This window comes from Acomys russatus, chromosome 5, assembly GCF_903995435.1.
Source record: "Acomys russatus chromosome 5, mAcoRus1.1, whole genome shotgun sequence".
In the NCBI taxonomy this organism is placed as follows: domain Eukaryota; kingdom Metazoa; phylum Chordata; class Mammalia; order Rodentia; family Muridae; genus Acomys; species Acomys russatus.
The window spans coordinates 51978686-51999123 of NC_067141.1; the positions used below are offsets into that span (position 1 = coordinate 51978686).

Sequence of the window (20438 nt, forward strand, 5' to 3'; positions counted from 1 at the left end):
CACTTTCCACCTTTGTTCTATCCACCAGACCTGACACATTCACCTAAAAATGATGTGTCCTACAAAGAAAGTTTCATGCAATAGCAAACCTTCTCAGAGGTTAGCATTATGGTCTGAGGTTTCTAGATACTTGCTTTAAGTTGTTCTTAATATTTACATATGGGGGTGTTGTGTCTGCTTGTACAGTTGTGTCTGCACTACGTGCATGCAGTGACTGCAGAGGCCAGAAGAGGGCACTCAGATCCCCTGGGACTGGAGTTACAGCCAATGGTGAGCTGCCATGTGGGTGCTGGGAACTGAACTAGAGTCATCTGGAAGAGAAGCCAGTAAGCCAACACTCCATCCTGATGCCTACTTAAAACAACAACAACAACAAAAAAAAACTATCAGTTTTTACACTTAAGTAATTTGATTGTACTGTCCTTTTACCATGACTTCTTAGAAGATGAGTCACCCAGTCATTATAAGAATTCCAAAGAGCTAGCAAAAATTTACTCACAGATTATTTTAAAAAGACTCTTGTCATCTTGGTTTCCTGTAAGTCACTAGCTTCTTCCAGCATTCCAGTACACTTCCATCACCTGTTATCAGAGGGAGGCGTCTCATTAGTTCTATAGTCTTTACTAATAATCTCTATTAAGTATACCACACAGATAACAGTAAAATCCTAATGTTCCAAAAGTCCACCACTTACTAGCCACAGGAAATCCACCCCCTCCACCATTTCTTCATTTCTAAATGATCATTAAACATCCCCTACTGTCTGTGTGGTAGAAATAGTTAACTAAACTAAAGGGCATGGCCAGCATCCTTTGATCTAACAAAGGCATTGCCCTGGCAACAAGGGCACCCAACACTTAACAATCACAACTCTCTTATTGCCCACATGTTGAGTTCATCAAATTCTGGAGATCCACATGCGGACAGCCAATAATGGAATATACCCAACAAAGTGCTTGCTTGCTTTTTTTTTTTTTTTTTTAAAGGAAGTTATTCAGAATAGTATATCATTATCATTTTTCAATCTTGTAACAGGTAGGGACAGGCCTTTTGTTTTCTTCTTTTCACATAGGGCCATAATAGGAACAGCTCACTTATCTCCAGTAGAATGCAACTACTGGTCACTTTATGTGAGGCACACGTGGCTCCAGGTAGACAACACCGACAGAACAGGTACCTGAGCTAACTTTCCTAACCAAACCCCTAACTCAGAGCAAAGAGAATGCTAACACTGGTAACATGGCACACCCACACAGTGATCCAACAGTCACCAGAAGGAGGGACTGCAGCTTCAAGTTACCCAAGCCAGAAGGAGGTGCAGGGTGGCCTAGGAAGGGAAGAGAAGGAAGAAACACCACATACATCCAGGTGCTTCCCGAGGCAGAAAGAACTGGCCAAGAGCAGTAAACTGGGGAAGGCCCTCCCTTTAGGGACGGACGGACATTCCGGCACTGAGAAGGCCATGCTCACTGGCCAGCTATGGCTTTATATGATGGTCACTTTGCAAGGAAGCTTCTGAAGTGTGCTAAATGCTGTATGATTTGGTATGAGTTTAAAACAAGCCGGTTGGAGGCACACCTAGCTATTTAACAGTGTCAGTCATCTTTGCCAAATAGTTTATTCCATCTGAGGCTCAGTTTCCAGGTCTATGAGACAAGGACAGTAATGCCTACAGCCCAGAGCAGTCACAGATGTTAGAGATGAGTGGACAGACCCTCCATATAAGGTGTCCTCAAAAGAAAATCCAACTAGCATATTATTAGTATAATTAAGACAGACAATCAAATTCCTTAAAATAAAAGACAATAATAGTATGCAACGCATTAAAGTCATAGACTACTTATGTGAACACTTTGGAAAGACGCTTAAAATCATGAACTGTCCTAACATTTATTTTTCTAATTTTTATTATGTTTGTAACTTTTAAAAAATAAAATATAATTACAGTATTTCTCCTTTCTCTCAGCCCCTTCCACTTCCAGCCCCTCATGTACTCTCCCATTTCCTCTCACATCCATGGCCTCTTCCTTTCATTAGTAGTTATAGATACAACCTGCTGAGAATGTTTAGTGCAGTTTGTATGTCTACGACTTCAGGGCTCACCACTTGGAGTTTAACCAATTAGGGGCCCATTCCTGGAAAGATAAATTCTGCCTCTCTATGTAGTCATTATTGGGGAAGAGGGGCCCCATGAGAGTCCCCTTTCCACAGTAGCATGTCTATTGCGGTTGTCCGTGTTCAGGGCTTATTTAGGTAGCCATGTTGGTAAGGTCTCACGAGTGTCACTTCCCTGTCATTTCTAGGAGACACATTTGTATCATAACTGAGTGTTCAATGGAAACTGCCTTGAACTGGTGCTCCATTCCCTCTGTGATGGTAGACTCTGGGCTGGAGAGAATGGCTCACTTCTTTCCATCAGAGATGCTCTACGTGCATCTGCAGAATCTGAAGGCAATGCAGAAAATGGCAGGCAGCCCATCGCCAAGGCTTCCCTCAGCATCACGTTACAGCCTCACTGAGGGCAGGGTGGCTGAGGCCATGCCAGTTTTGAAGCAGAATTATCAGACAGTAGAGGCATCCAGGTTGGCCCCTCTAAATCATCCCTCTGACTCCCCTTCCAATGATGCAGACTGCTTTATGTTCGGAGCTACCATGGACAATGTGCACATGGACATCTGTCTCCTTTGAGCTTAGTCAATCCTGGTGCATGGGGAAAAACACCTTATTTACTATTATGAGAAATATTTTAATAAATTAGTTAAAAGAATTAAAATCATGATCAAGAATGGTAATGTGCCACTGCTATGGTCAGAAGTTCCAAATTACTAAAAGGGATATCAATCACTAATGAACTACCGATTCATGCTGACAAACACTGGGAGCAGGAATGGGGTTTGAACATGTTTAAGGATTGTGGTAATTTGGTGAAAATAGCCCCATGGGCTCATAGGGAGAGGCACTATTAGGAGGTGTGGACTTGTTGGAGAAAGTGTGTCACTGGGAGCAGGCTTTGAGGTTCCAGATGCTCAAGCCAGGCCCAGTGGCTCACTGTCTCTTCCTACTGCCTGTGGAGTCAGATGGAGAACTCTCAGCTCCCTCTCCATGTCTGTGTGCATCCTCCATGCTTCCAGCCATAACGATAATGGGCTAAACTTCCGAACTGTAAGCTATCCCCAGTTAAATGTTTTCCTTTTTAAGAATTGCCATGGTCATGGTGTCTCCTCACAGCAAAAGAAGCCAACTCATGTCAGACTCCAACACACAAAATGAGTCCATCAAGAGAAAACTTGGTTCATTCACTAAATATTTATGAGCACCCTGTACTTATCAAAGCATGGCTTTGAGTATATGTGAAGGAAAACTGCAGAGTTAAAATTCTTGCTCCAACAAAGATCACATAGTGAGTGGAATAAGACACAACTGTGCAAAAAACAAAAACAAAACAAAAAGAAAATGGGTAGGTAGTTCGGTAGATGATAGATTAAATAGATAGATGGGAGGCAGTGACATGTGTGCACCTGTAGTCCCAGCTGTTGTGGGAGGGAGCCAGGCAGATAGTGTTTCTCCACTGCAATAGTAACTACAGCCAAGACAAGGAAGAAGTTCACATAAGACTGCAACACAATAGAAGGACCAGCAGAACTATGCAAGGAAGTCAGGTGACCACTTACCGAGAACTATCCAGATGTGTGAGTCCTGGTGAGACTAGCACAAGCCAAGTACTCCCTTCACTGTGCTTTACAGACAGTGCTAAAACTCCACAACAGATATGCAAAAGCCTGGCAAAAGCAAACATTTCTTCTGTTTGTGTATATGGTGCTAACCATTGGGCCCAGGGCATCACATATACGAGATAAGCATCATGCCACTGAGTTATAATTCCAGCCCAATATATTCCATTTTGAATGTACACTCTGTCCTCTAGGTTATCCTGGGGGAAGGGAAACTGATTAGAATCAAAAGTGATGAACATTCAGACTCTAAATTGCACCTAAAGCTAGATTATGTGGGGGAAACTCTCAGAGCAACAAGTTAAGATTGCTTCAGATTTCTATTTTCTTCCTCCCAGGCTGCTGTCTTGCTATGAGAAGCTGGGACTTCTCTCTGGGAAACAGTGTTCTGAGCCACTGAAAGCATGTGCTTTGCGGTCACAAGTATTGGATTTTCCAATGAGTCCTGAAAGATCTTGAGCTCACTGTACAACTTCTGTACACCTTAATTTCTTCATCAATAGACTGGGGGTTGTATCAGTGCTATACCTAGATTCATACTACAGATAGGAAGACATAACTAATGCTTTCAAGTAAGGCTTATGGAAAATAGCAAATGTTCACTAAGTTAGCAAATAAAGCAAGCAACGGGATAAGATCCACATAACAAAGAGTTCAGATATGATCCAGACCATTTTACCAGGCGGCCAGAACTGGCTTGGGGTACAGAGTTGCTTTTAGCAATCAAGGGCAAACTACCTGCCTGACATCTGTGCATATACCTCAGAAGCAGCAGCAACAGCAACTAGAAGTCAGTGGCCAAGAGGAAGTTCAAAAACATTAACACCAAAACTGAAGGATTTGTTCAAGATGACTCAACTCATGGTCAAACCTGGAGCTCAAATCTAGGCAGCTTCAGTCTTTATTTTTGCCCAGAATCCCACAATTACTTCAATGCTGAGAGAAGCAGCTGAAGACAAGACATAGGCCAAAGGAAGGCCTTGAAGAACAAGAAGAGCACTCTTGATGACTGAAGACAAAAGGATTGTAACACTGAGAGGCCCAAAGAGTTAAAAAACCAAATGTGCTCATGCTCTAAACTTACCAACATAAACTACAAAAATCATGAAAGGATGGCACCACGCGTGTCACTTAGTTTTAGAACTTGCTACACAGGGACCACTCAGGTCTTTTTAATACAAAACATACTATGAATCAGAAAGAATTGCATAGAGATCCTGTTACATCCTCAAATTGCTGCGCTTAGAGGGAGGACCCTACTGCATCCAGCTACTTTCTGAGCTCCAGTTCGCTTGCATTTCAGCTACCTTCTTAAAGCAGGAAAGAAGAGGAGCGAAGAGTCACTCAAGGCAGTTGAAGTCTCTGAGGGGGAGAAGAGGAAAGAGAAATCATGGGGTCCTGGTCAGGCTCAAGTGTGGCAAACTCTACAGTGGCCCATGATATCTCCCTCCCTCCCTCCTCTTCCCTCCCTCCCTCCCTTCTTCCCTCCCTCCCTCCCTTCTCTCTCTCCTCTTCTCTTCTCTTCTCTCTCTCTCTCTCTCTCTCTCTCTCTCTCTCTCTCTCTCTCTCTCTCTCTCTCTCTCTCTCTTCTGTAATTAATGCTCTTCTCCTGAATATAAGTAAGACTTACAGCTTACTTATAAGCTATAAATGACAAGATGTGTGTGGTACATTACAGGAGATTATAAGCATTCTGCCACAGGAGTCTCTCCTGTGCTGGTTATGAAAAGCAGACAGGCTGCCATGATGTGAGCAAAATAATGAGAGCCACACGAGGCAACTTCTACTGACAACAAGAAGCCAAGGTGCTGGGTCCAAGAGCCCACAAAAACCTCACTCCTTCCCCAGCTGCACCTCAGATAAGACAGTAGCCACACCAACACCCTGACTGTGGATTCCTGCCCCACGGGAAGTAAGTTCATCTGCAAAGCCTGTGCTGTATGGATAGCATGTGGCTCTAGATAATCAATGCAGAAGGGCAGAGAAAGAGAGATTCATGATGCCGTCTCATGGTCTACGGCAGAAGAGGGAAAAAGAGGAAGACTCAGGGAGCCTCACAGTCTGGGAAGGAGGGGCCACTCATATAAGGCTGGCCATTTGGAGGATAACTAGTCCCATTTACCAAGGAAATAATCTAAATGGTGATCAGGTTCTTGCTGGCCTTCAAAGGCTATTCAGCAAGCCAAAACTAGGGCCATTGAGGTCAGCAAGAGAATGTTTACCAATATATAAGCTATTCTAAAAACCTAGCCACAACAGCATAACAAGAGCATGTTATGTATGATGAACTATACTTAAAGCCTGTTTAAAGCAGGTGTCTGAAAAGACAAAGCCAGCTAGGACTTTCTCTCCATGGCTGTAGGAACTCAATTAAAATGAAGACACCAAAAGACTCATGTCAATTTTACCAGTAGAAACTCTTAAAACTAAATATACATACACACTGAGACACACAGACACACAGACACACACACACACACACACACACACACACACACACACACACACACACACATATATAGATATAAGTACATAGATATAGATTGCCATCTCAATCTTCTGAACAAGTACCTACAACCTCTACAAATCAGTTCAGGAAACCTCAACTCATGACCAGAGTGTACTCGGCTAAGAATAAGTCACTGAGCAAAAACCCTCTCACCTCACAGGCCACCTGGCTATACACACTGAAAGCAGAGAGGTCATCCCACAGTCATGTACTACTCAAGGTTGAAAACCTGAAAACTTACATAGCTCACCCAGGCCCAGCCTTGCAGCTGACAGACACAATGCACACACCCAAAGACAAAGGAAACACAGCTTTGCACCCAGGTGCTTTGGTCTTCCCTCCTGACCACGCCGGGGTAGGTGAAGCACTATCCCCACTTTCAGTGGAGCCCGGTGTGCTGTGGCCGAGTACGAACCCCTTCTCAAGTGATGAGCCTCAATTTTAAGTAGTTCTTTTACTGGAGCCAAAGGTCGTGCTTTTCTCCTCCTGGCTACTTTGAACCAAGAAATAAATATCTTTTAGGTGTGAGTAGTAAACAAAATATAAATGAAAAAGGATTTTTGAAAAAGGCAAAGACTGACAGAAATGCACTGAGATAAGACCTAAGTAAGACAGTCCTCCCCAAACACTGACTGGTGTCACCGGGAGTGGCTACTAGGAAAGGAGGAAGAAACAGCTAGATGACAAACAGATGCCCAGGTGTGGGTAAGAGGAGGGAAAAAAACCAGTGACATGGAAGAGCACAACAGGATCAAAACAGATACAAGGTCGGTGGTGTGGCTTCTGCTAAGGCCAGAGGCAGAGCAGTGTCATTCATGAGGACAAGGTGGCAAGTATTTTTCGTTTACTAGCATATAATAGATATCTTCTGTAAATACTCAATATCACACATGACAGTGTGACAACAGCTAGAGAGTATATTCAAAATCAATGGACACAGCTGTATTGCATGCACTAAAATGATATTACAAAAATAGGTATTGGCTACATACAGTCCACAGGCTGTAGTTGCGGGCTAACACACCGAACTCTGAACAAATGAAAAGAAGGATGCTACAGGCTACCCTGAAAAGCCACATCGCAGTCATTCAGTGGGTAACAAGTCCCTGAGTATTTATAGTCCCATAAGCTAGATTCCAGAGAGCCCTGTTGTGGGATGTGCGTGCGTGCGTGTGTGTGTGTGTGTGTGTGTGTGTGTGTGTATGTGTGTGTGTGTGTGTACACTTGTTCAGTGTTGATGCAAAGCAGTTATCTGTAAAATGTGCTGCTCGTTGTCCCTGACTCACAACTGTTACCCTGTCTTATCACACATTTTACCTGAGTGGTTGTCAACAAAAATCATCCCAATACTTAAAAGTAACTAAGGAAAGAAAGTTGTCATGAACACAGACAAACAAATGCGTTTCTGACTTGTCTCTGACAGGTCCTCTGCCTTCGTGACTCTCCGTAGCTTTCTCTCTCCCATTTTCTCACTTCACTTTTTCTTTCGGTATCAATCTCTTTCTCCAAGAAACGGCTCTCAAACATCTCAGGTAAGGTAAATGCACAGGATAAACATTTCTATGACGTGAACTCCGTTACTCTCATTATCCACGTCATTTTCTGGGCAATGCCTGCCACCTAGTTATGAGGACAGATTTCCATAAAGGTACCTTGTTTTTTGTTTTATTTTGCTTGTTTGTTTGTTTGGTTGGTTGGTTGTTGAGACAGGGTTTCTCTGTGTAGCCTTGACTGTCCTGGACTCGCTTTGTCAACTCAAAGTGATCAGCCTGCCTCTGCCTCCCTAGTGCTGGGATTACAGGTCTGCACCACCACTCCCAGTGGAAAGGTACCTTGTTGGTACTCAGTACAGGCAAGCAAAGCTGGATTAAACAGAAAGCGCTGATGAGGTTGTACCTGCTCTGCTTAGCAAGGATGTGGGTAGTAAAAATCAGCAGTCAGATCTGGCACAGTATCTGAGGCTTTGCTGCCTGGAGCATGGACGATGAGATGTGGCTGGAGGAAGAAGGAAACTGGCCATAGACGTACACAGAAACAGCAGGCCACACGCTCTCCACCTAGCCATTCCTCCTACACTCTGCCACTTGAAAAAACTTGATTTTAGTTAATGACAAAACATTTTTAAGGGAAGATACAGATGATAAGGCTGAAAAAAGGTATACATACATACATACATACATACATACATATATATATATATATATATATATATAGAGAGAGAGAGAGAGAGAGAGAGAGAGAGACAGACAGACAGACAGACAGACACCTGACCAGATATTTTTAAGTTGAGCCCAAACAACAATATCCAAACCAGGAAACCTCCCCTAGAGATGAAGCTCGAAGTAGCAACAGAAATTTCAAAATAGCTTTAGAAAATGAACGGGGCGGGAGGGTCAATCAACTAGAATTATATACAAAGCAAACGGGTATCTTTTGAACCTATAGAAGAAATGAGATGTTTAGATAAATGGAAACTGAGAATTTGTGGTCCACAGATAAGCACTCCAGGGCTTGCTGAAGAAAATGCCTATGAACATGAGAAGTCTGGAGGGGAGACCTGTGCACACGGAAAGGAAGAAGATTTTCACTACTTTTCTTGGAAAGGAAATACCTGACCATTTTACAGCATGTCACTGTGCTGAGGAGGCTCATGCCTTTGATCCCAGTACTTGGTAGGCAGAGGTAGGAGGATCTCTGTGAGTTCGAGGCCAGCCTGGTCTACAGAGATAGTAAAAAGACAGCCAGGGCTCCATAGAAAAAAAAAAAACCTGTCTCAAAAACCAAACCAACCAACCAAACAAACAAACAAGGCAGGATCAATGCAGGCATAGTTGTGCTAGCCTTTAGCCCCAGCATTTCGAAGGCACAGGCAGGCAGACCCTGTGAGCTCAAGGTCATCCTGGTCCACTTAGTGAATCCCAGGACAGCCAGACCTACATAGTAAGACCCTGTCTCAAAAAAAGGGAGTGACTATCTTGGGCTGGAATAGCTCCATGGGTAAGAGCACAGACTCTTCTTCCAGAGGACCTGAGTCTCAGTACTAGCATCCATAGCAGCTGGCTCACACACACCTATAACTCTAGCTCCAGGGGATCTGATATCTATGGCCGCTGTGGGCATCATAGCCATATGTACAAACATATACATATAGGATGAAATAGCTGGACCAATAAAAAAAATTTAAAAATAGGAAAATTAAAATTATCCATGCTGATAAATGCAGCAAAGGAGAAGAGATTAAACATTAGAACTAAATATTGACATAGATACCTAAAACACATTTAAAAAGAAACACTACCTGTAGCCTTATATACAATAGATGCCTTTTAAATAGACACAGTCTGATAAGCAGGTGAAAAAGATATGCCAGGCTTACCTTGATAAAAACCCAATGACAAGAAAATTCTAAATTTATGTCACTCATGAGACAAAAATAATCCCAGAAAACCACAGTATCAAGATAAGGGCAAATGAAGGGAATATAACAGAGGTCAGAAACACACACACACACACACACACACACACACACACACACACACACACACACACTGTATTTTAAACGATTTAAGAATAATCGTTGCAGTAAACCAAGCAGGACCAGTTAGATAGCCTCATCTTAGGAATGTCTGCTAACCACTGCCACGTGACAGAAGCAGAACTTCGAGAGCTAACACAAGTGAGCATACACACGAAAACTAAACTGTTTATAGGAAAGCACTCCAAAGTACAACCGTGAAGCACAGAGGCCAGTTGTTTCAGACAAGTGAGAAAAGCAATCAATTAGACTTCATCAAGATGAAAATACCCACCTTTTCAAAGAAATGGAAAAAGTAACCAATAACCACACCACACACCCCCGGCACTCATCTGAACATGCTCACAGAGCGAGCTACTAGGATTCAATAACAGAACCATACAACCCAGTTTTTAAAATAGCAAAAGATCTGACTAGATAGTTCATAAAAGAGGACACAACCTGGCAGTAAGTGTTTTAAAAAAATTTTTTTCAACGTCATTACTCATCAAGGAAATCACAGGAAACCACAACAAAATCACCTGAGTCCACATGCTGCTGGCATCAAAATCTGAGAAAAATGAGACAAGCAGGGATGTGGAGGCAAGAATTAGACAAACGCCCAGTCCTGGCGAGAATGCTACAGTGTAGAGCCCCTTGAACGCTGTGTGACAACTTCTCACAAAGTCACACACTTCTCCAGGAAGTATTGTTACGTATATATGCCAAAGAAAGGAAAACATGTTTATAATGAGATGTGTGCAGTTACATTCATAACACTCATAATAGCCCCAAACTGACGACCACCCTCGTGCACACCAATAGCTAAGAGGTACATTACTCAGTACCAAGGACACTCTGACACAAACAACGACTGCGAATCTCAAAACCATCATTATATACCGCAAAGGAAGGCAAACACACTCAGAACAACTATGCATCTGAGGGTTTGGAAGAGCCAGCACCTGGCAACACAATCCACTCTGCTCCTACTGCCATTAGCATGGGACAGTGATGGGAACGGGCATGTGACAGGAACCGACACGGAATGAGAACCGCATGCGACGGGAATGGGCACACCATGGGAACGGGCACGCGGTGGGAACGGGCACACCATGGGAACGGGTATGTGAACATTTAATGAGGTGTTAGGAATGTTCTTGCTTGTTGGCTTTTGGGTTGTTTTAGTGAGGTAGTATCTTGCTGTGCCGCCCAGGCTAGCATCAAACTTACTGTGCTCCTGCCTGAGCCTCCCTGGAGCGGAAATGAGAGATGTGAGCCACCATGCCCAACAGAAACATCCTGTCTCTAGAGAGACACCAATTCACCAGTTCCTACTTCAAAAAGGAAGAGGAACTGAGAGATTCCTATGAACATTTGCATTGAAATGTTTATAAAATTTAGTTACAAGCAGTATGACTTTAGATCACATTTAATTTTACTTAACATGCTAACAATTGTGTGTGTGCCTGTGGAGACTTACAACCGACACAGAGATTCTTCCCTGAGTTTTCTTTGAGGATCCTCTGTCCCTGCCTTCCAAATGCTGGAATTACATGCAGGCCTCTACGCTGGCCCAGAGTTTATTACCCACTGAGCCATCATCTCCGCCACTAGCAATTTAAAAGGCCACTTCTAACAATACAAAAGGATAGGCATGTGAAAGTAAAATATAAGACAGACCCAAATGTTCTAGTACTTTCATTCAATAGTATTTTTAAATTTCTACTGTATTCCACGTAAGACAATAGTCACCAGAGAGATGAAATTCTCAATCTGGTAAAAGACAAGAAACTCATTAATTGAAGTATAAAGGGGGGTGGGGGTGGGGGAAGCCTGGGGATAATAGCACAGTGACAGAGTGCTTGCCTAGAGCGCTCCAGGCCCAGCTTCAGTCCCTAACACTGAAACAAAAAGGGCGATAAACTTAGAGAAAATGCAGGATTCCTTCTCTCTCTCCAAATCACATGTGCAATATTAATAATTGAAAAGTGCATACTTAATTAAAACTCTTAAGAACGGAATGATTTTAAGAAAAGCTTGTTTTAGCCCAGTGTGGTGGCTAACACCTGTAATCCCAGAACTCAAGGGAGGCAGAGGTAGGCGGGTCTCTGTGAGTTCGAGGCCAGCCTGGTCTACAAAGCAAATCCAAAACAGCCAAGGCTACACAGAGAAACTCTGTATTAAAAAGACAAAACAAAACCAAAAAAAAAAAAAAGAGCTTATTTTAGGAACTATACCACCATGCTTCTTATTCTTAGCTCTAGCCAAAATAACTCATTATTCCCTTTCGTCCTTGTTTTTCAAATGAAGTGTACAAATTGTACATAATTATCACATATAACATGATACTTCGACAACCCAGTACTTACCCTGCGAATTACTACATCAAGCTAATTAACATGCACATTAACATGCATATTTCTTTTGCTGGGGTAAGAACACTTTAAATCGATTCCCAGAAGTTATTGGAAATACTTTGTCAGCTGCGTAATAGCTAACACCTTTGCTCACTTCCTTCTTAGTGTGTCCAGAGCACAGAGAATTATGCAACTGTATACTGCGTACTTTCCCAAGCTGGCCACACCCAGACTCATAGTCAACAGCAGTGTCACAGGTGTCTGGAAGGCAGAGAAGATGGGTTGAGTCTCATTCTTAGGAACTGCCTCACAGTTTCCCGAGCTGCTTCTCTTCCTACCACTTTAGGCACAGCTATTATTTCAAAGCCATCAGTGACCTTCAGCAGTACTATTAAAGGCAACGCCAGTTCTCAGTTGAGTGTGACTGTCCAGCCACACGTGACCCTGACTTCCTGCAGCTTCCTGAGTCGTGTTCATTTCTTGCCCTCCAGAGCACTGACGATGCCTTCCTTACAGGTCTTCCTTCTCATTCTCTTGAGGCTTTTCATTGTGTCACCCAAATGTCTCAAACCCAGCCCTGTGTGTCACTATACACCCATAGAATGTGCTGCCTGAGCGGCTCCTAACAGCACATGTAAATCATGGGTGATAAAGGCGCGTCATGCATATAGGCTTTGCCGACTATGGCAAGCATGCCACCCCTGAGGGAGACACAGATGATAGGGAAAGTTATGAATGTTCAGGACGGGGGCCAACAAACCTCTAAACATCTGCTCTACTCTGCTATGAACTAAGGCTGCTCTAAGAACACAATCCACTGAAAAATTAGAGGCTATAAATAAATATAAAAACTGGTATCAGGTGGAACCAGAAAACCGGTGAGGGGGTGGTATATGCAGCACTGAGGTAGAGGCAGGAGAGTTGCAAGTATTGACTCTAGCTTTGGCTACACAAGGAGGAAAGCTCTTGAGGAACGAAAGAGAAAGGGAATGAGGAGCCGACTCCATCACAGGCTTCAGTTTCTAGTTAGCCTGGAACACGCCTGAGCCTGCATTCCTCAGAAATGAGCTCAGTGGTTACTGGGCATATCACAGATAACAGGCAGCCAATCAGGGACGGCCTAGCCACTGGCTTGGGAGCTCACCTTGAAGTCACCGTTTTGTCTAAATGGTGATCCCTGCATGCTGGACTTCTGCAGAAAGTCCCTTTGCTTTTGCCTATGGCTTCAGACTCCTGCTGGTCTTTGGGCACCTAGCACTCTGGGCATAACAGTAACTAAACAACATTTACTTATTTGGAATCCCAGTATTTAAAATTAACTACTTCCCCTGGATGCCGATACAGCAGCGTCTCCGCCTCTCGAATGCCCTTAGCTAGAATCCTGCTTCTACACTAGAATGAATAGTCCACACAGGGAAAAAGCTTTCCTCAGCCTGGACTTCCATCTTTACACTAGGGCACCCTCACAAACTGGTTCTAGAGTGAAACACTACTAAAACATTAGTACAAAGTGAGATCTTTATTGGTACTGAATTCAGTAAGTACGGCTGTGAGGCCCTAAACAGCAAAGCTCTTTGGTCAGAGCCTAAGGTGAATATGAGATCCACACTTAATGGTAGATGGGAAAATCATACCACCATAAACAGCACTCACTGCCAATCAGTTTATCCAAAATCAACTGAACCCCACCCCACACACATCATCAACCTGGGGAGGAGGCACGCCCCAGGCCCCCACTCCTCCCCAACATGAGGGGTGAGAGGAGACACACCCTCACACACAAGCCACCAGTCACTTCCTCCCCAGCCTGAGGGAACAGAGGCGTGGGCAAAGGCGCTCACACTGACCCAACCAAGGGAGTCTTGTGTCAGGAAGATGCCTGTGGGTTACCTTCTTGTGGGCTCTGCTCACAAGCCCTAAGGAAGTCCTCTGAGCCAAATCGAGGAAACTGCCCCATGTTTTTATCTGTCATGCACACATCCTCCCAAACCACAGCCTATGTCAGCTTCCATAAAGCCATCAAATTTTCATGTTTAAAACAAGAGTAACAAATCTCTTGTAAGAAAACACATTTTATTTGAAAAGAAAAGGCAGGGCTGGGCATGATGGGCATGCACACCTTGGGGAGGCAGATCTCTGTGAGTTCGAGGCCAGCCTGGTCTACAAAGCGAATCCATGACAGCCAAGGCTACACAGAGAAACCCTCTCTCATAAAAATAAAAAAGAAAAGAAGAAAGAAAAAGAAAAAGAAAAGGCAAAAATGGTTCCTGAGTTACTGTTAACCTCTTAGCCCTGGAGATGGTAGTCATAATTTTAAGATTCTGTTATCTGAGTGCAACACTAAATCTAAGTTCCTATCTGCTGTCTATTACTTTGATCTGAGAGTCAATACAGCTAAGTTTTCATTGTTTATAATGCACAAACCTTTTTCCAGGTGCTGGACACCTTTCTAAGATGAAGAAACAGTTCCTTTTAGAACAGTCTGAAGAAAGTGCAGACTCTGGTGTGGCTATGTTTGGGCCAGTTTAGCTTGCATGCACCAGACTCTGCTGTGGCTATGTTTGGGCCAGTTTAGTTTGCATGCACCAGACTCTGATGTGGCTACCTTTGGGCCAGTTTGGCTTGCATGCACCAGACTCTGATGTGGCTACGTTTGGGCCAGTTTAGCTTGCATGCACCAGACGCTGATGTGGCTGTTTGGGCTAGTTTGGCTTGTGTGCACCTTTGGGAGTCTCAGGAACTCTGTACTTCCTAAAGCTCTTTGCCTGGGGTGCCCTTGCCCCAGATGAAAGCAGGTTCATCCCATTGCTCACCCCCATAGCTGGACAGTCCCTTCTCACTCAGGACTTCAGGGCCTCCCTCCTTCATATGAGTTGACACACGCATGCGCACACAAGTACATACCACTCCCCCCTCCCCTGCCTGTCCTTATTAGATATAGCACACAGGTATTTTACTTAATTATGGAGCTCACTCTTTCTCCCACTAAGCTGAGTCTTCCTGCCAATTGTGAGTGCTGACCTCTGTGTCTTAGCCAAGGCCTACAACAGGAACTCTCATAAGGTCTGAGGCTTCCTTGGCCCAGTGAGGCCCACTGACCTAACCAGAGCTAGCCTATGTGAAATATTTAGCCAACAAAGGAGGATGTGTAAAGTTTTTATTAACTAGCACAGTGAACTAGAAGCCTAAACCATTTGAAAAGGAGATATGAGAGGTTTCAGGTACTTGTCATAGGCAGGCTGCCCACCTCAAAGAAAGAAAACAGTGGTTCCAAAATACTCTAGTTAAAAAAAAAAAGACTGTTGTGTTCTTGCATGGTGTTTACACAGGGACATGCAAGGGAGGCTATCACACTGTGTGACAGAGCATGAGACTGAAGACTGGTTTTCTTACCATCATTAACAATCATTGTCAGCTAGCTTAAAGACACATGAAGAATAGTGGCAAGTCCGCAGCTCTCCCTCTACACACCTCTTGCCATCATGGCCTCAAGTGAATGAGGATCAAATCTACCTAGCACCAGGGCCGACTCATTCATGCTCCTATCCACACAGAAGACTTCATGCCACTGAAAGCACATTATGAAAGGTATTTAGGCGCACGGCAGAAATACATGCGCTGTATTGGGTAAAATGAAGTATGAAAGGCTTACGATTTAAATTTTGTATCTTATTTCTCAAAGCATATCTATTCATGGGAATCGGAATGGAAGCTTCCACACTAAAATATTACCGGTAGCAACTTCTCAGTGGTGGTTTCTAATTTTCTTTTTATTTCATTCTGTTTGTTTGTTTTGAGAAAACGTAGCTTTATGTAGTCCTGGCTGTCCTGGAACTCATTATATAGGCCAGGCTAGCCTCAAAATCAAGAGATCCACCTGCCTCTGTCCCCTGAGCGCTGGGATTAAAAGGTGTGGACCACCACAGTTTTTAAATTTCTTTAAAAACTGTACAGCAAATTTTCTACATAGAATACGATTAAGAGCAAAACGTCGAGCTTTATGGGTCGTGCCTCTAATCATGGCACCAGGGAAGTATAGCCTATCTAAAATAAAAATTAAAAAAAATTTATTAGTAATACAAAACAGGGGAGTGGGAAGGGAGAGGAGGAGGGACATTTTACTGTCACCAATGACAAGTATACGAGTGAAAATTCTCAGATGATGCCACAACTGTCCTTCACCGTGGGATGGCGTGGTCAAATTCTAGTCCCAACCTGCTATTTAATGCAACCACGAAAGGAAGCTGACCTGATTGCTACTGCCATCCAGAGAAGCCTACACTGGGAAAGCCTACACCCACCATCACAGACACACCTTCCAGCTGAAACCAGATACATCCGTGCTGGGAGAAAGCAGCAGGCCTAGATAAAAAAACACCCCCTTCTCCAAGGAGAAGGCAGTCACCACAGCTTCAGAATGCCTTGTGTGGGTGTGAAATGTAAGGCCATTCTCCCCTGTGGCTGCCTCCTTAATGTAACTGCTGTGTGTGGTCAGTGCGGTCAAGTTAGCCAGGCTGTGAAATCAGAGAGACCTAACAGCAAGTTTGGGCTCCTTCTCCTTCTAACCGCATGATCTCAGGCCAGGTGCATCGTCTCACAAGCCTCAGATTGCTCTCTTTCCCTGAGCAGCCACACCTAATTCCGGTATTTTAGTACAGAATTAAAATATTTATCAGTGGGGCTGGGGGTGTTGCCTGCGGTACTGAACTTGCCTGGCATGGTTCCGTTCCCAGTACCAGGGATAGGAGGGGAAAAGAGTTTTCAAAGTATTTGTCAGGATGGACAGCTACTGCTATACTCCTAAAGCCTAAACATGTATACTTTTAAAATCATGAGCTCTCTAAGTTTTAAAGCACAGAATGGACGCCATGTGCCTGAGTTCCGAGTCTGAATCCTTGACGGCTTCTCGAGAGCCAACAATCCCGGAGCCGATGTGTGGCATCTGCGTGCATGTCTTGTTTTGCAGGTGGTTATATCCACAGTGCTGGGGATGCACCCCAGGGCCCTGCTGAGCCCTCAGTACCAGGGGTTCACTAGAAAGGGTTCAACTGCTGAAACTAGTTTGTGAACTACATAACATTTCTAGAAAAATCTCATTGTTTCTTTTCCGGTATCAGCTTCACTAGGTTTGCACTGGAAAGGACAGGATGATAGTAAAATTGACACCAGACACCACAGCAGAGAGCCTGTGTCAGAAATAGAATATATTTTTAATAAGGTCTCATAACAATAATCTCAGCAAAATGATGAAATGGTAAAAGTTGAAAATATTGATATTTGATCATAATATGACATGAAGTAAGACCCTCTGAAATAGGAGTTAGCAAATATTTTTTAAAGTAAAGTTGAAGATTAAAATTCCTCAAGAATTAAACAGATGATTTTAAATTCAGCTTCAAAGGAGGAGGCAGCGTGCAGTGCCAGTTCCAGATGACAGAGTACAGTCTACTTCACACGCATGCCGCCCAATCCCAGACAGCCTTGGTGTTTCACCAAAACAACAGTGACCCCAGCTAAGACACCAGCGTGCATGCAACTACTTCAAAAATAAAATGAACAAGGAAAACAAGGCATAAAAAATATTGAGCTCACAAAAGCAGTTAGACAAACTGTTCCAAATGGAGGTCCTCAATGCTTATCACGAAGAATGAAGCCAGCAACTATCCTGTATCGTATTATACAAACAATAACTTGCACTCTGGACTCAAGCTTCAGGTGCTAGCACTGTACAAAAAGTCCAAAGGGTATGGACGGCAAGCAACTGCCACGCTACACCATGCTATGTGAAGATTAGTCAGCACTCTGAAAACCAAATGCTAGAGTGAAAATTCTGGTATAATTTATGTCATTAAATACTAGGGAGAAAATTATTCTGGGCTCCTCTTAGTACTTACGTTTTATTTTGAATAAATATAAGTGCTTGTTAAATATACATATACAACTAAATAAGTGGAATGCATATTTGACTGCTTACTCTGTACAATCTTTATATATGCTCATCGGCCATGATCATTTCTTTAGATTTCACAGAAAACAGGAAATCACTAGAGCATAAAATAACTAAATATCCATTTACCTCAATCATGCTGTTACTTTTCTTCATCAGTCTTCCTTCCAGTCTAGGAAAAAATAAGCAAATTAAAGTACATTCTTCATATAATGAGCTGCTTATAAGAAAAAAAAAAAGGCAATTTCTGCCCCTCCTATCAGTTCACTGGTCATTACTATCCCTATCTGCCCATTGGTCATTACTACCCCTCCTATCTGCCCATTGGTCATTACTACCCCTCCGACCTGCCCATTGGTCATTACTACCCCTCCGACCTGCCCATTGGTCATTACTACCCCTCCTATCTGCCCATTGGTCATTACTACCCCTCCTACCTGCCCATTGGTCATTACTACCCCTCCGACCTGCCCATTGGTCATTACTACCCCTCCAACCTGCCCATTGGTCATTACTACCCCTCCTATCTGCCCATTGGTCATTACTCCTCCTTGTTGTATGTCCATTGAAGAATAAATGTTCATTGGGCAAATAAGCAGAGCAAGCCTGTGTCAGTGCCACGCCATCTAAGGGCATATCCTCAGATTTCCAATCTTTTACCTTATAAAGAATCCTTCTTTCATTCAGATTAACTGCTAACATACTATAGAAATGGATACAGGGAGCGAGCACATTTTTCACTTCATAAGGATTAGAACTCTGGCATAAAAGGGGTAGTAGCAAGATGTTTATATTTTCTTTTTTACTACAATACAGTCAACTATAGCTAAGTGGGGTTGGTAAGGGACATACAGAGGTGTGTGTGTGTGTGTGTGTGTGTGCGCGCGCGCGCACGCGCACGCACGCTCAATCAAAGAACCTGCACACAGAAATGATCCCCCTGAGAAAAAAAGCTCAGGTATGCTTCCTTATCCCATTTCATCAGAGATTGTGTCAACTAAATACAGCATGATCCTTTCAACATGTATGTGTGAGTAATTAAATATGAGATACATGCATATGAATCAAAGCATTTCAGAAAAATGGGTAAGTACACTTAATATATGGGGGGGGGAGGCAGCCAGGCACAATGGCATATGCTTATTTTTAATCCAACACTATGAAATTAAGTAGGAAGAACTGTTAAGTGTGAGGCCAACCTGGACAACAGAGTGAACTCCTGACCTACAAGTTGAAACCTGTTCTCAAAATAAATATATTAAATAAATCACATTTTAAAATTAATACACATTTGAATTATCCTCATACATAGAAACAGAGTACTTTAAAAAGCCAACTAATTTTGCACAGAACACATTCACCCTGCCTGGAGGCAAAGTTACTTAGGATCATGATTATTCAGAGAGTGTCTGAGGATGAGAATCCCTATAACTGGACCAAAATAAAACATTAAGGACAAAAAGAGCAAATGGTAGTTGTCTGGGGGTGAGTACTACTCAGGAAGACACTGCCATGATGGTGATGAAAGCGCTTTAGCTAGTGGGTGATCAACGGCAAGGTCTCCAGAAGCTACAGGACAGGAAAGCTCTTCCTGATAGACTAGCAGGGAAAAGACCCTCCGATTATTAAGCAAGACTCTACTGCTGAAGATAACACACCGAGACCAAGCTGAAGATGATAACACACACAGAATGAGGAAGGAGGAACAAAGGAGACTGCTCTGCTTTCCTTTCTACAGGTAAACAGATGACTCTACAGTAAAGACCACCTAAGTGGTATGTGGTGAAGGCTAGACCAAGTTACTAATGCCCCTCCCCAAGTGGCCTTCCAATTCCCAGAGCAATGAATGGTTTGGTTTGGCTCCTTCCAGTTCACACAAACCAAGAGTCCCACAGCAGATGCTATAAACAGAGGACAAGTGTCCACAGGAACAAAGCCATGTGACTGTATATAGGATCTGTTGTTCCTGCCTAAGAGTCACTGAAATCAGAAGAAACATCATTGAGAATCCACACTTGTACAAGTTACCAACAAATCCAATGGCCATCTCAGTGAAGCGAGGACTTTCCACTCTGTACCCCAGAGAAGAACTTTAAAAAAAAAAAAAAAAAAAAAAAAAAAAAAAAAACCACAAACCTCTCCATCCCAACCCTTCTCTATCTGACACCGGCTAAGTGGCCTTATTACTCTTGTCCACTATTACATCCACTTTGTAACAAAAGGCAGAGGAAGGGCATAGTGTCCCTCACGGGCAGATGCTGAAGAACCCCAGCAACAAGAACATGCCAGGCCTCTGTGTGTATTTCCTTTTTATAATAGTAATTTCAAAACGCAGGGTCAAAACAGGAACATAGTTCAAAAAGGGAAGTTTCTATTA

General features: G+C 43.2%; 1 long non-coding RNA gene across 2 annotated transcripts in view; it reads right to left on the reverse strand.

The window, feature by feature from the left end:
• Positions 1-412: 412 nt before the first annotated feature.
• Positions 413-20438, reverse strand: part of LOC127189488 (uncharacterized) — a 167677-nt gene continuing 147651 nt past the window's right edge. The window contains exons 4-5 of one of the 2 annotated variants that reach the window (XR_007830656.1): positions 18191-18233; positions 413-581 (exon numbers count right to left, since the gene is read on the reverse strand). This is a non-coding gene — a long non-coding RNA (uncharacterized LOC127189488). The remainder of the gene's footprint in view (positions 582-18190; positions 18234-20438) is intronic. The other variant, XR_007830655.1, reaches the window with a different exon arrangement.